General features: G+C 41.9%; 1 long non-coding RNA gene across 1 annotated transcript; it reads left to right on the top strand.

Moving 5' to 3' along the window:
- Positions 1-645: 645 nt before the first annotated feature.
- Positions 646-5,043, top strand: LOC114058780. Its single transcript, XR_003571533.1, has 3 exons — positions 646-895; positions 2,345-2,506; positions 4,602-5,043. It is a non-coding gene; the product is annotated as an uncharacterized LOC114058780 (long non-coding RNA).
- The last annotated feature ends 10,506 nt before the right edge of the window (positions 5,044-15,549 follow it).

The following is a 15,549-nucleotide window of genomic DNA, read 5'->3' as shown; positions in this document are numbered from 1 at the left end:
TGCCCTTGCCCCAGTCAGAGCCTCCCCAAAGCTGAGGGAAGAAAACTTTTTATGCAGCATTTTCAGAAATCTTGGTAAATAAATTCCTTGACGTGAAGTTTTAGAATTGCACCAAACTTTTAAACAATATAACTTCAGATGTACCCAACACTTTTAATAGAATATCTGTTCTCTGATTATATAATAAAACAGAACGAAAGTCATCAATTTGCACTACAGAACTTGGGTTGCTGTGGAAACCTTCATTATTTATTTTTTTAACACGTGCAACTACTGTTTCCCCACCGAGTAAGGCCAGCTTTCTGTTTGGGTTTTTGTTTGGGTTTGGGATGCTGGGTTTCGCTTTCCTGTGTGGAGTGCAAACAGCAAGTGGCCAAGAATGAAGCCGTGCTTGTACATTATTCATTTAGAAGAAACAACTTATTCAATCCTACCTTAATTCATATTCACATTTTGGCATTTATATTTACAATAGCTTCATTCCTCCCCTTCCTGAGGCACTCCCACAGCATGCAGAAATAGCTTTTTGAAGGGACAAAGCACGACAAAGTCATTGAGTTGCATCTGTTGGAGATAGGCTGCTGCTGGGTTTGAGAAACTGGGTTTGTTTTTTTATCTCTGTATATGTCAATAATAAATACCTTTTCATCTCTTCCTAGTACTTTGGGAGCAGAAAACCTCTGTAGTGACAGGAATTGGTTAATTCTTCCAGGCTCTTCGTTTCACAGCCTCAGCACTTCATGGATTCTTCTTGCTGCCAAGCTGACCAGTACTTAAACTGATACTTTTCCTGCTTAAGAAAAAACACAGCAGATTTTTTTCTTCCAAAACACAACCACATATGAGTTGAATCTTCCCCTTAAAGTAAATATGGACTGAAGGTGAACTTGGGAAGGTAAGGTCAGAACCTGGCAAGGTTAGATAAACTCTGAGGACACCAAAGTAGTTGACAGAACGGAAACTGCAAGGAACTAATAGTACACAAAAAATACCTTTTTTAAAGGCCATCCACATCCTGATCATGGTCACACAAATGACAACATTACCAGGGACAATCATACTGATGGTGCATTACCTGTATTTGAAATACAGCACATACTATTATGTGCTGTATTTATTCCTGACACTTCTCTGCACTGCTGCTGGTGATATCTGTTTTCAGGGAGGGTTAGTAGAGGGGCACAAGACCCACTTCAGAAAGGAAAAAACTCAGTGTAATTCACTGCAGAGTCAGTGGAATGCAAGTTTGCGTAAGTTAAAGTTACCAAATATATTTACGCCTGTTCCTCTGATCCCTGCATTCACCAGTTTAATGAGGCTCCTATCACCTCTGCATAAACACTGATTGCCTTAGTAAATACTCTCAGCATAAGTGTAGCAGTGAACAAACATCCCATCCTGCAAGGGAGGCAGAGGCACTGATGTCCCAGGCAGCAAGTCGGGATTCAGGATTACCCACGTGCAAAGGAGAGACCAAAGCTGTGCAGGGCTGCAAAACAACTATTGCTTCTGTCTCTTTTTCTCTTTGCTCTCTTAACAGAGCTCACACCTGCCAACTTCAATATTCATACTGCTCTGGAAAGCAGGGGAAGAACACCGTAGCATTGTAGCGAGCAGAAGCAGGAAATTCTCAGGGTTATGTACCCCAGGGTTTGGGTTGGTTTTGTGGGTTTATTTTCTGAAGCAGTTTTTGTTTTTTTCCTTATCATAAAGATTTCACGTTAAAAAAAAAAACCTCACTACAGCATTGGAATCCAAAGCCTACTTCTATTTAAATAGTTTTATGGTTTTGTTAAGTTTCAAGAACTGACTTCAGCAGTCAAACTAAATTTTAAAACCTATTGTAAGTGTCAGAGCTCCTACAAAAACAACTTCTGTTGGTGGACATCGTAGGGCCCAGAAATTCACAATTTTCAGAGAAAAGTGACCTCCCCTGGCAGAAGTTTCCTGAGGTGCTGTTCTGAGGCTTTGCCACTAAACCTCTGTGTTGCACTTGTATTGAAATAATGGCAAATACAGGCTTGAAGACCTTATTTAAATAATCTTGAAGTCAAGTCAGTAGGAAGGCACTAATCACTGAATAACACTGGCAAAAGTTACTGAACATCCACTGTGTGCAGGAGCTGCTGTGTCAGAAGTATTGTGAGTTGCTCATGAGTCTGTTACTGCAAACACAATTGTCCTTATCCAAAGAGACTGTGCATTAATAACACAGTTTTAATTAATTAAAATACATTAGAGGGTTCATCTTATATCACACTATCTTGCTGTAATATAGATGTGATCTGAAAGACAGCTGGATTGGGATTGGAGAGATTTGACACAGTTTCTTTCTCTTAAATAGATCAAGGGAACTGCACAATCCTTTCAAATGCTCTGCAAGGGACAATGGAAGGTCAGAGTGCAGAAAGCAGAGATTCTTATGCCTCCCTGCAAGCGGATCTTTCTCAGTTGTCCCAGCCCTAAGGTATCATGGAATGTATCACCCTCCTGCCCTCTCTTTCAGGTAAGAGCAGCCCCACACTTTACCCTTTCTCCCCATTCTCAGGCCGATACTTGCTGGTGACTTCTACTTCCATTATTACTTCAAACCTCAGTTTTAGAAACATGGCCCAGAATCCCTACTACCAGAAAAAAGAAATAAATCAAGGATGAATTTTAACTCCCTCTGACAGACAATTTATTTGGTTGAATTACCTCCTTTTCTACACTTGGGGTTCCAACTTGGCCTATTTGTTTCTTTAAAGTTCATATTCTTTCCCACTGTTAAGATGGATTAAGCCATTAAACAACTTGACTTTCCCATTAAAATATAAATTCCTCACCTTTCAGGGAGAAACAAAAAGACAAATACACTTTATCACCATCTCTGATGACTTCACAGGTCCTTTTGAAGCACCAAGTGTTTCTCTTCTGTGCCTCAAAGCAGGGGCTTTTGTGTCCCAAGAACTGAGCTCCTTCCTTTGATGAAGTCACCTCCTGAAGTGTTTAATCAGATCTCAGCTTGTGATGGGCAGAACCAAAATCCACTTATTGTCCCATTGCACAGGGCCACCCCATGGATCTTCTCCTTATCAAGAAAGGACCAGACCATCTCATTAGGAATCGAAATGCAACAAATGACAGTAGTTTTTCCCTCTAAGGAATCACAGTATTTGTGCCCCACTACTTCCTTCACCTAAGTCTGCTCCCAACCTTGACATTTCTCCCAGTGGAAAGCAGACCCTTCTACTCCAGGCAGTTCCAGTTGTCAGTCATCATCTGTTCCTAACTAATGGTCTGCAGCAGGAGCTCATGACCAACAGCAACCAGGAACATTTACCTTTATCACTCGAGAAGCTGCAAACGTAACTTTTTGGTAATCTTAGCAACGTTACAAGGGTTCTGTTTTTCCATTCCTTTAGTACCAAAGTTTTTATTCATGCAGAATGGAAGTCAGCATGAAACATTCCAGAACTTGGCCTATTTTTACCTTCTTGACAGTGAAGGCAACCTAAAGTCATGGGGGGCAGAGAAAGAGGCACTTCCAAACCCTTCCAGCATTTCAGGCACTTGGAGTTAAGTCTCGCCTAATAAAACCCCCCATAAAAAATGAAAATAAAGAACAAGTTACACACCTTGCAATTACACATATAATGCCAAAAGTTACTTTTACTCTATTTGTAATATTGCTTGAATACAAACTCTAAACTTAAAAAAGACCAAGACCTGCATAAGGACAAGCATGGACCAACGTTGTTGTGCCACCATGTCCCAGTCTGTAGGTTTATATGTTGCTTGCATAGAAGGTACCTGGATTAAATCAGGAGAATAATATTTATTTATCTTTACCACAAAAGTAGAGAATGGACTGACTAATGCTTTAATACCAATATGTTAAGTACAATTACCAAAAATTTACAGTGCAGGTGGTAATTATTTGGTCAGATGGACCTTTATATAAAAAAGATCCCAGATCACGCTGAACAAATGTTTTCCTGCTGCTAAAGAAACAGAGTATTTTGCTCTTCAATTAGTAAAAAAGGAAAAGATTAATTTGAAACTTCATGTTTCATGAATAATTAAGAAATTGGAGGAAAATACTATTGCAGCTTCATTCTCATTTATCCATAACACTCTCACTACAGTAAATTACCTATTAAAGGAGTGAGAAATCATAGAACATTAATTAGCACTGTTGTGACAAATTTATACCTTTTCCTATTAATTTCTTTTAATGTTCAGGATATAAGAAACCCTACCAGAAGTAATAATTAACTCCTGTCTTATTTTGTGAAATGGGAGTTCAGAAGCATTAGTGAACTCTCCTTGTGAACATGCTTTTTTTTTGGTCTTTTTCCTTTTTTCATTTCTGACCTTACATATTTCTTATCATTTATGTATTTATTGCTGTGAAAGAGACCTCTTTCATGCTAAAAAATTTATACTATTGAGAGAAAACATCAGAGAACTAGTTTTGTCACTCATGGAAATGAACAGGTTGCTGATTAACTGATCTGAGCTATCACACAATCCATCTTTAGCCAAATCTCTCCAAGGGAATGCAGAGTTTGGGGCTGGTTTTTATAAGTGCTCTCTCTGATGTTGTCGCTGTGTTTCAGGGACAACTGGACCTTGGTTCATGGAGAACTATCTAACACAGCTCCAGGGAATAGCGGCGGAGGGTTGAGGAGTTCTGGGTCCTTTTTTGCACACAGTGATGATGTGTAAAAAGGACAAGCGACGGATGTTTTCATCCTGGAGTGGCTGGAGGGGCAGGGCGGGAATCCCTTCTTGCCGTGCTTTCACTTACACTCCGCTGCTCCGTCCCACGTCCCTCACAGCAGCCTTAGGACCAAACGAAACCTGCCGTGGTGCCGTGTTTAGAGACTGTCCCGATCCCGCTGGATGCAGCGGGAGGAGCGGCACGCTCCGCTCCCGGCTCCCAGCCCGCTGTCCCTGGTGCTGGAGCCGCTCCGGCGCCGCCGCTGCCGCTGCCAGCGGCACCCGCTGGATCCCGGCGCTCCAAGCCCTCCCCTGGCACCAAGTGCCCTTTCAGACCAAGCTCCCGCAGCCGTTCTGGCAGAGGACGAGGGGCCCTCCCGCTCCCACACCACGGCACTGCCCAGCGGGCCGGGGCAGCCCCGAGCCAGCAGTGGGGCTGGCCGGGACCTCGGCACCTGCGCAGAGACCACGCAGTGATCTGCGAATAAAGCCAGCACTAGCAAAAACTATTGGAAAAGCTGGAATTTTGAAGTACTGAGATGGATCATTTGAAGTCATGCTGGACCCATCCAAGTTCATCCCATTTTTCCTTATGGGAACGCAAGAGCACAGAGCTGAGCTGTGGCTGAACCTCCCCAGCTCAGCTACTGAGAACCACAAGCACAGGAACAGCCAGTAATGGCAGGGCACTCAGCACCCAAGAATCACTGTTCAACACTGCCTACTATGGCACTGTCCATATTAATTACATATTTATATTGAAAATGTGGACATCCTATGTGTTCATCTGTGCAATAATTTTGATTATTTTTATCTAGATACATTTAGTATTGTGCATATATATATTAAAAATTAATAATGCGTACGACACAAAAAATATATAAAAAATTAATTTTGTTAAGATTGGAATAATGAAATTGTGGTTAGTTTGGCAGATAGCCAAATCTGGTTTCTAACTGCTGGTGCCATGTGCCCAGAGTGAGATCCTCCACTTAACAAGTAGAGGACGGTCAAGTCTTCATATAAGCTTCAGATTCCAAAATTAATTTGAAATACAATCCTTGTGAAAGGCATTACAATATTCCTATGTTTAAGAGAGAGATATTCTACATGTGTTCCCATCAGCCAAAACCACTTCAGTCTTCTACAAAGCAGATTTTTGAAACTTCTTCTCATGCATGTCTCAATTACAACTACATCCAAAGACACCTCCATGTGTCACTCAGGTTAACTGGGGAGAAAACCTGACAGAAATTTATCGGAAGAGCTTTGACCCGTGTAATGAAAGCAAGATCTTCTTGAGTAGAATAAAAGAAAGTAGAATATTTTGTTACCTGACACAGCAGAACAATGAGTGTAACAGTCCTGCAGACTGGCACGTCCCTGAGGAAAAAGGATGAAGTTACTGTAAATCCATCCAAATACTCACATCCAGCTCTGACTGTGAGTCAGCACAAAGTGACCAGCAGCTGATTCATCCGAATAACAAGAGCCTGAACACCTCATCAGCTGTCCCCACACGGAAGTAATCAATAATCACACATTCCCTCTCCTGCCACAATGTACTGCAGCCCAACTGGCAAAGAGCTCTTCATACCCAAGTGCCTTCCACTCAGAGGCAGAGGAATAAATTCCAGTGATATCCACACATCTTCGAGGGTGTTGAACCTTCACTTTTCCTTAATGGTGCTCTTGACACTCTGGCAATACAATAAGTACATGATAGTTGTTCACCCCACGAAAAGGACAGGGATCCAAATGACCCCCACCCAGCTCAGTGAACAGCCCTCATGGAAACTTGAGCAGGGCACACTTAGCCTGGAGCTCCTCCAGATGCTGTCCAGCTGCTACGGACACACAAACAGCTCAGCTCCCTGACAGGCACCTTCCTGAAAACCAGGAAGGAACATCCTGATATCATCAAGAGACTGAATCAAGTGATTGGATCAGACAGCAGGAGAACAAGCCTAAATTAAACAGGCTGTATCCACATGGAGAAAAATTGCCATCTAAGATTGTGCAGGTGCTTTGTGTAAAGGCAGAGAATGTGTCCTGTGTCTCCTGTAATTCCCTGTGTTCCATGACATACTAAATAAACAGCAACACAAATCAACATAACTGCTTGCCAGGAGCAGAAGTGCAGAGCTCTCCCCAAAAGCTCTCCCCAAAACATTCCCTCTCAGGGCAGGCCACTGAAAGAGGGAAGTACATTTATGTTATAAAGTGGATGATGACGGGCACAAGGATATCACAGGCAGGAAAAAAAAAAAAAAACCACAGGGAAAGGAGTTTAAAATGATGGCTCACAAACCAGCTATGACCCAGGTCAAAAATGGAAGTTTTGCAGACTTTATGGAATCCTTTCATTCCTTCAAAGGGAAGGGAAGACCTGGAGAAGAGTCTGCAAAAGCTCTTTTTGACAGGCATACTTTTACCTGCAGCACATGACACAGAGCAAAGGATGGATTCAGTTAGAGGATTTATTTTTTATGTATGATTCATAAATTCTATGAATCATATATCAAAAAGCAAGACCATCAGGGTTTGGATTGGCTGTCGCCACTGCAACCTTCCTGCACAGGGTGAACAACCTCACATATTTGTTTAGCACTACTAAACCCAGCAACCAACATGAAATAACAGGCCTGTCAAGCAGAGTGCAAATATAGACTGCAAACAATCTCTCAACTAATTGAACCTGTTCAGGTTATGAAGATAAAATCCAGATAATTTTTAATAATTCCTTTTTTTTTTTCTCCCTATTGGTAACAGAGAAGGATCTCCAGGAATTTATACTTATTGTAGCACACACTGCTACAAACGTGTTACCTTTTAGAATTAGAAAAGTGCAAATTTTGATGCAATTATTACCTTTTCCCACCAATCTGAAAACTTTTCTTTAGGCCTCTGCTGCATCTCATTCCCTCCAGAATTCCAGTTGAGAATCCTGGGTTGTTCTAAGATGCTCCACTCTATCAGCTTGAGCTGAACCACGACAGCTGCTCCCTGTCACCCTCCACACAGGACATTCAGCAGAGATTTAAGGTTTGCCTGGAGGAGCTAAAGGCAGGATTGCCACAGGACAGGTAATCTCCCACTAATGCTAATTCTATTGCAACCTGGAAAAATCTGTTGTTCACCCACTGAATTCACTCTTCCTTACGGGTTAGTTTGGAATTCATGTTCATGGTTTCAGTTTGCAAACTGCTCCTTCTACCACGAATAACAGTCAGTGTAAGTACCTAAATGAGATCAACTGAGGGGACAAATGGACAGGTTTTTGGGTGCAAAAGCCACCGAAGAAACAATGTTATTAAAATCACTACCAGTGCACATAAAGAGGCAAGGACTGGAATTTATTGCACAAATATAACATTTTATAGTTGAAATTATGCAGTACAGCTTTTCCTTAAAGAATATAAAAAAATATAACTAATAAAAGGAGAAATAAATTAATATATATCAAAACAATGTAAGTGAAATATTTTACTGTGTGTGTGTTTGCTCTTTGAATAATGAATAATTAACCTGCACATCCAATGCATCATTTAAAATGATGAAAACATCTAAGGAAAATTATAATGAACAGTGATAAAAATAAATTACAGAAATAAAGTGCAGAAATACAGATATACTTGTGTTATGAAACAGGGAGACAGGAGAAATGACAAAACAGAATTTGTCTGAGCCAAAATAATTTTAGGGAATGATAAGCAAACAAATGAGTTTGCTCAAGATTTTCAGGAGCATTCTAGGATTGGATTTGATGGGAAAGCTTTTCAATGTTATTGCTTATAGAAATTGTATCAAGATAGGAACAAACTTTCTGCACAGAGAGGGGAAAATACATTTCATTACTGTGAGAGCTGCCAAATTTCCTTCCAAAATATTTAACCAGTTCTCATGAAACGACACCACTGTGAGTGTGATTTTGATGTGCAAAGAGGACATTACAAATGAGTTGGCCAAACAACCTTGGAGCAAATGCACATAAGATGATTCAGTTTAAATTAAATGAAATGCTGAACAAACACTGGGCTCAATCTTGATTTTAGATGAGTCTCTGAGTAACTATGGTAACTGTTTACTGAAAATAATTGGGCTGAAAAACTTATGAACTTGAACATGAAGGTTTAGAATATATTTAATTTGTGAATAGATTACTATTTCTAAAACAGAATACCAAACAGACTTCAGTACAACTGGGCTCCAAAGGAATAACCCCCCCAGAGGATGTTAATAGTGCAAATGAGAAACGTGAAAGGACTTTTTAAAGGTCTGCAGTCAGGCTGGGGGTGCAGCCCAGGGGCAAAGAGGAAGCAGGACAGGAGGATGAAACAGCCCAAATCTTTCCACTGGAAACCTCTCAATGGACCCTGGGTGAAAACTGTAAGGAAAAACTTGGGAGCACTTCATGGACTCGAATCAGCCACCTTGCAGCAAGATTAATGGGACTGAAATGGAAGGCTACAGAGCAATTCAGGAAATGGAAGATGTGTCACATGAGAAGAGAGGAGGACAAGAAATGTCACTTGCCCAGCAGACACACACGGAGAGAAGACACAGTTATGTCAGGAGATCATTGCCAGCCCAGTGCCCAATAAAAGGACCTCGTTACACAGTGAAAAGCTTGTCTTGGATCAGATTGCTACTGTAATAAAGTAAATATTTTATTCAGAGCATTCCCCCCTGCTTTTTTATTAAACACATTTCTCACCATTCTCCTTGGGAGGGAGGAACAGTTACACATCCTGTAACCACGATGGAAGCAGCTCAGAAGTGCCATAACCTGCCTGGTTTTGGCTGCTGTACCCAGGCAGGAGCCCAAGCACGTCCCCAGAACGTTCCTGAAGGGGTTTGTACAGGCACTGCCTTGTTCTTCCCAAACACAACACGGCTGATGCACAGAACACCCTCTTACTGACATTCCAGGAGAAACTCAGCACAAGCTCAGAAGATAATTCTGAAGCCAATATTCCATTTTCTGATCACAGCCAGGAGCAGCTGTGAACTCTCCATAATATTGCAAATATTACACTACAACCGAGCCTATAAAATGAGAGTGAACTGCAAGAAATCTGTACACAGTGAGTTAGGTGGGTTACAAAGACAGAGCTACCTTAAGGTAAGAAGTCACATTTTTATGTTTTATTCGAAATACATGTTTATGGAAATTGCAGCCACTTGATTCAGAGGCCAATCAAGGCTATGTGATTTACTCAAGCAAGCTATAAAATAGTGACGAATCCTACGCAGGCAACTTCGCATTCTGAAGCTGTAAGACATCTGATACACTCTAGGAAATTACTTTCACTAATTCAGATCTTTACAATCCACAGATGCCTAATTTATCTAGGATTATTTGCTGAAATATTAAAAAAAATTGTATTTACAACAAATATGAATCACAGGAGGCTTCCCACTTAATGTCATATAAATGTATTAGCCAGAGTGCTTGTGGGACAGAAGTATTATAGGACTGAAAAACATAATGGTAATTGTCATCCCTAAAATTCCACTGATGTGCATGCTGGGCATTACTGCTCTGATAAAGATTAACACCACACTCTGGAGATTTTCCTCCTGTCACCAGCAGTAGCTCAGTCTGGATAACTTGAATGAAGCAATCAGACCATAATCAGCCCTACAACTAATCACAGCAAACCTCAAACTGTTCCACAAGTCTCAGTGAGAGCAACACGAAGCTTAGATGGATTCAGATGAAAAGGGAAACAATTACTTGTAGCTGATTTGCATGAACCTGATCCTACCACAAAGCTCTGCTTCCCTTTCATGCTGCAACACACTGTGCCAACTCCTGATGCCACAAAGAAAACAAAAAAGGTTCAGGAAAAACAGCCAAAAGGATAATTTGAGATTTGGGGAACAAAAAAATCCCCCAACTTCCCAATAGACAGATGCAAAGAGATCAATCCCTGTGGCTCTGTCAGAGCCAGGTGTAAGGGCTGATGCGATCACTGGCCATAAGCACCTCCAGCAGGAGATCTGACAGCTCTTCAAATCCAGCAAAGGCATTACAAGACAAAAAGGTTCAACTCTGATGACCTGCTCAGACTGGAATAGGTGCAGATGTTTAGTCATGGGAATAAACTGGAACAACTTACCAGAAGATGTAAAAGATTCTTTGTTGCTTCAGCGTTTTATTCCAGGTTGGCTGCCACTGGAAGAAACATCCATCAGCTCAACATGAAGGGCAGCCTTGAGGTGACTCTCAGGTGAGATTTTTGGACTTCTGTTTTTTTTCAAGGTAATTTATTGTTACCATTTGCTATAGAACAAATTATTAGGTGGGGGATCCCAGCTAAAATTTATTTTAATTATTAAAAAGAAAAATATATTTATATGAACATAAAAGCATATAGAAATCTTATTTTAAAGTTACACCACTAGAGGCTACATGTGGGGCTTTGTGTCAATAAATGTTGTGAAACGAGCCTTTCTAAAAGTTAAAAAATCATTTTCCTATCCTTTTCCATTGAGAATTCCATTTCTGCATGAGTCAGGGACAGAGGCCTCATTATATATTGCCTGAAAGAGTCTAAAGATAGAAAAGATCACCACAAAACATGGCTGCTTTGGCATTTTCACAGCCTGGAAAAAAAGTTGTAGCTGTTAGGATCCCGTCAATTTTCTTATTTTTGTAGTTCAAAACTTCCTTCAAGGTTTAATAAACCAAAAGATGCTCCAGACATGACAACTCTCACTGGGATGTTGCTTGGTCTCAGTGGGCAGTACCATCTACACTTGGTATTAAAGAGAAAACTACAGGTGTAGCTGTTCATTAGGAACTGCAGCTGGTTGGATCTGCTCAGAGATTTGGAATAGCTGAATAAATCCCAGAAATGATGGCTTAGCCAGCAGGGCGTCATTAGATGGTCAGGACTGACAGATATCCACAGATATTGGAAGTTTTTAAAATACAGAAATTGAATCAAATCTACTTGAGGTTACTTACACTTGTTATCTGGCTGTCCCTCAGTTTGCTCCTTGTCTCTGACTGTCACCAGTGCCCAGGTTGGGTCCCTGTGCCAGGCTGTGATGCTGCTGGGGCAGCCCTGGGCACAGGGGCTGGGGCTCCACTCCTGCTCCCTGCACACAGCACCGGGCAGGGCAGCACCTGAGGCCTCTCAGCCTGAGATCATTCCCTGGTAAATGTATTAACCTGCCAAACAACCCACCCCCTTCTGCTCCAGCTTCACACTCACCTGCTCTTTGCCAAGATGTCCAGCATTCCAGTCTCCCCAAGCTTCTCCTTGCTTAGACAAAATGAAAAGCACTTCTTAACACTATAATCTCTAACAGCTTTCTCAACCGTGCACTGCTCTTGAATCATACAAGCCTGGAATCAATTATCAGGTGGCTCTGACTCAGATGTTCAGAAGGTTTCCAATAAAATCATGACTTTTTGCAGACTTTCAACAAGAAAAGGACTTTGTGCTGCTAAAGGCAGTCATGGTATTTTCCCACCTGCAAACTGGTTCCTGATGCCAAAGGGATATTCCCAGGCAGACCAAGGGGGTTTCTGTGTGACAACTCCCATGGAAAGCATGGAAAGTGCTCCACTTTGAGCAGCTGTTTTTTGTTGCTTCTCAGTGTATTTCTACTTGCTGAGCACAACATTGAGATTATGCTTTGCTTTTCTGATGATTCACTGGGTCAGATAATGCAGTTAATGTTTCCAGGGATTTTTTTCAGATTAGGCTGAACCTACCACAGTATTATCGTGTCAGCAATCTCTACCAATTACTTACAGTGCTAAACATTTGCTGTAGCAAAGGCCTTGATTAAAATGCTAATGGAAGAGGCATCATCTCAGGGATTTGGAGCACAAAGCTCACTTGTGTGTGAGACTTCCAAGACACGAGTCCACAAACTCAGCTGCCTGTGGAAGAGAACTGCTTGCTTGAATGACCACACTGGAGTGACGTGAAAAGCTCAGATGCAGAGGATTAACTCTGGGCAGATGAATCTTGCATCTTCTGTCAGTAGTTACATGGAGCAAGGGAGCTGAGATTTGTAGGGGAGTACCTGTAATTGCCAATGTACTCAATCCTTCCTCTGGGGTGTTTCCAGTCGAGTGTGAGCCTAATGATTCCTGGCGTTGTGGCTGAGAGATACCGTTCCCTCGGGCACACACTGAAAACTCAGGCTGCAAACTGCTCCTCTGCCTCCTCTGCCCACGGCCCACGCTCCACGCTCTTCAGATGCAGAGACTGATCCCAGCCCCAGCCAGAGGAGCACAGGGGCTCACCAGGCTCCACTGGAGCAGTTGGCAAGAGCTTCAGTTCCCTGAGCACCCAGTGGGAACAGGGACAGAGAGGAGGACAGACAGTCATGAGCTGAGCTATTTGCTGCTCTCATCCTACTCCTCCTTCCGTCTCCAATGAACTTCCCAAAACTGGGGCAAGGAAGAGCCTCTCAGACCTCAGCACTTCCTTCTGTTCAAAATTCACGTGCTCACTGTCACCTGAGTGTTCCTGCACCACGAGGTGACCCAGGAGAATACCTGCACAGCAGAACAGATGGTGCTGAGAACCCAGACTCGCTCTGGGTAAATTCCAGCATGGATCCAGGAACTAACATTCCCCAGCTGCTTGAAGGACGTTCAAGGGTGTTCCTGGAGTGCATGTTCTAGCTTAGTTTTAACCAGAAGGAATCAAATTTGTGTACTCTGACACCACTCAGTGATGTGAGGCAAAGGGCAGTAAATGGGAAGGACTGAGAGATTTGCTTCAAAGCTGCCCCTCAGGTAAAAGCACTCTGTGGAAAAAACTGCATTTCAAGCTTTAAAATGAAAGTGATCTCATGGTAGAGCCTGAGATTAAAAAAAAAAAAAAATAAAAAAATCATCAGACAAAAAGCAGAGAACACTGATTTGGAGTAAAATGTGAACCGGCTCAAACTTTCTTAACTTAGTGTAAACAGCTGGGCTTTGATTTGCAGGCAACTTGACAGATATTAAAGAACTGACGTGAGCCTTCACACAGAAAGGTGCTTTCACCACAGTGAAGGGTGTGCAGAAAATGCTGCACTGTGTCAGAGAGCAAAGGCACCCTCAGTGCTCTGGGCCAAGACCAAGAAGCGGTGAAGTTGGAGGAGGTTGCTGTGGATCCTCTGTAGATTGCAAAGCCACAAAGTACGGCACAGATAGAAGGAGATTCAGCTGTCCTAGGAGCAGATCTAATAATAATTGAGTAGGGCATTTATCACAGAAAACAGAATGATAAAATAGTAATTTACAATTAGTTCCAAATCAGGTTAGAGATAAAAATATCAAGCTAATTGGCTTGCCAGGCAATACTGAGTGGGAGGATCCTGCAGGATTTCTGGAGCCTTGGTTCCCAGTGACTCTGTTGCTTGACAGAGTAAAGCTGGTTTGTGTGAAAAATGTCCTTCAAGAACCTCATAGGAAGGAACAGATACAATGGGATTCCTGAAGGAAATAAATCTCAGCTCTACTGCTACCAGGACAATCACTCACATGGCTAAAAAGAAGAGCACTTCATTCAGGGATGACTCTTTTGTGTTTCAAGCCTGGCTAATAACAGGAAAAATTTCAGCCTGAAGTTCCTGAGAACAGACAATTTACAGGGGTTGTGGTTTTGCACTTTCAATTTAACCCGTGCTGTGAAAATTGATGTTAAAAAAAATTATATCAAATTCTGAACTTGTATAAATTGCATTTCAAATTACAAACACAAGTATGCAGTTGACTAGCAAAACAATCTGGTATTTAACCTCAAGCTCTAATGAAGCCTAATTTTTGTAATTTAATCTCAAAATCTGTTTTGAAGGCAATTTCTATTTTTCTCCTGTTTTTCCAACTCTACCTTTGCCATTGCCTGTGATCCACACTGGCAAGACAACCCCCCAGCAGAGACCTTCAGAACAGCCACTTCACTTCTGAGCTATCTTGAGCCCAGTTACAGACTTCAAAGGGATTCCTCATCCCCCAACTCTGAGAGAAGTTGAGAAAATAAACCCCTAGAATGTTCCAGGACAGACTGCATGGCTCTGCACCAGCAGCTACGGCCAAGTTTTCCAAAATGCTCCACTGAATCCCACTCTGTGGAATGCTGAGGGGAAATGAGCACTGATGATGCTTGCACAGCCAAGAAACCTGGGCTGGGACTCCATAAAACTGATGGAATCTCTGTGCTGATACCTGAGGCTGTTGTAAGAATTAATTTAATTAAATGGCAATAGCAGTGCATAAAGGAGATGTGAATCACATTTGGGGGAGTACCTAAATGGGAACCTAAATAGTTATGGTTTATATGGAGATGGGCAGAAGAAAATGTAAATTACACTAGTTTAGTACAATACTGAGTTCAGCCCGATTAAACAAGTTTTAGGTATAAAAAGACTTTTAAGGTGCAACTTTAAGTAATGCCTAAACCTCATTTAAAGTCAAGGGAATTTTACGAACATGCAGCTGTTGCAATATTTTGTCATTTAACTCCATAATTCAGATCAGGTTATCTGAAATATTTTAAAAACTTATTTTAAAAATATACTAAGCATATAAGCTCCCTGATAAAAATATACTAAGCTCCCTGAAGGTGATGAAGAGGATCAGAAGGAATAAATGTATTTGAGCCCCCGTGGTTGCTGCTGCCACCCAGGAGAAAGAGATTCCAACCTGGAGCTATGGTAGAGCAGTGTGATGGCAGAGGGACACGGGAAAGGACAGGCTGCAAGATACACACAGTTCTTCTGGGGTGTCAAAGAGCCTCACTAGAGCCCAGGACACTGGGTGAGAAGGCAGCACACACAGCTGCTGGGATATAAAGTTTAGCTGAGGAGAACTCAAGGGATAACACC

This window comes from Empidonax traillii, unplaced genomic scaffold, assembly GCF_003031625.1.
Source record: "Empidonax traillii isolate 1590-97213 ecotype Southwest subspecies unplaced genomic scaffold, ASM303162v1 scaffold187:size1931383, whole genome shotgun sequence".
NCBI lineage: Eukaryota > Metazoa > Chordata > Aves > Passeriformes > Tyrannidae > Empidonax > Empidonax traillii.
This window is presented reverse-complemented; position numbering and strand designations above follow the sequence as displayed.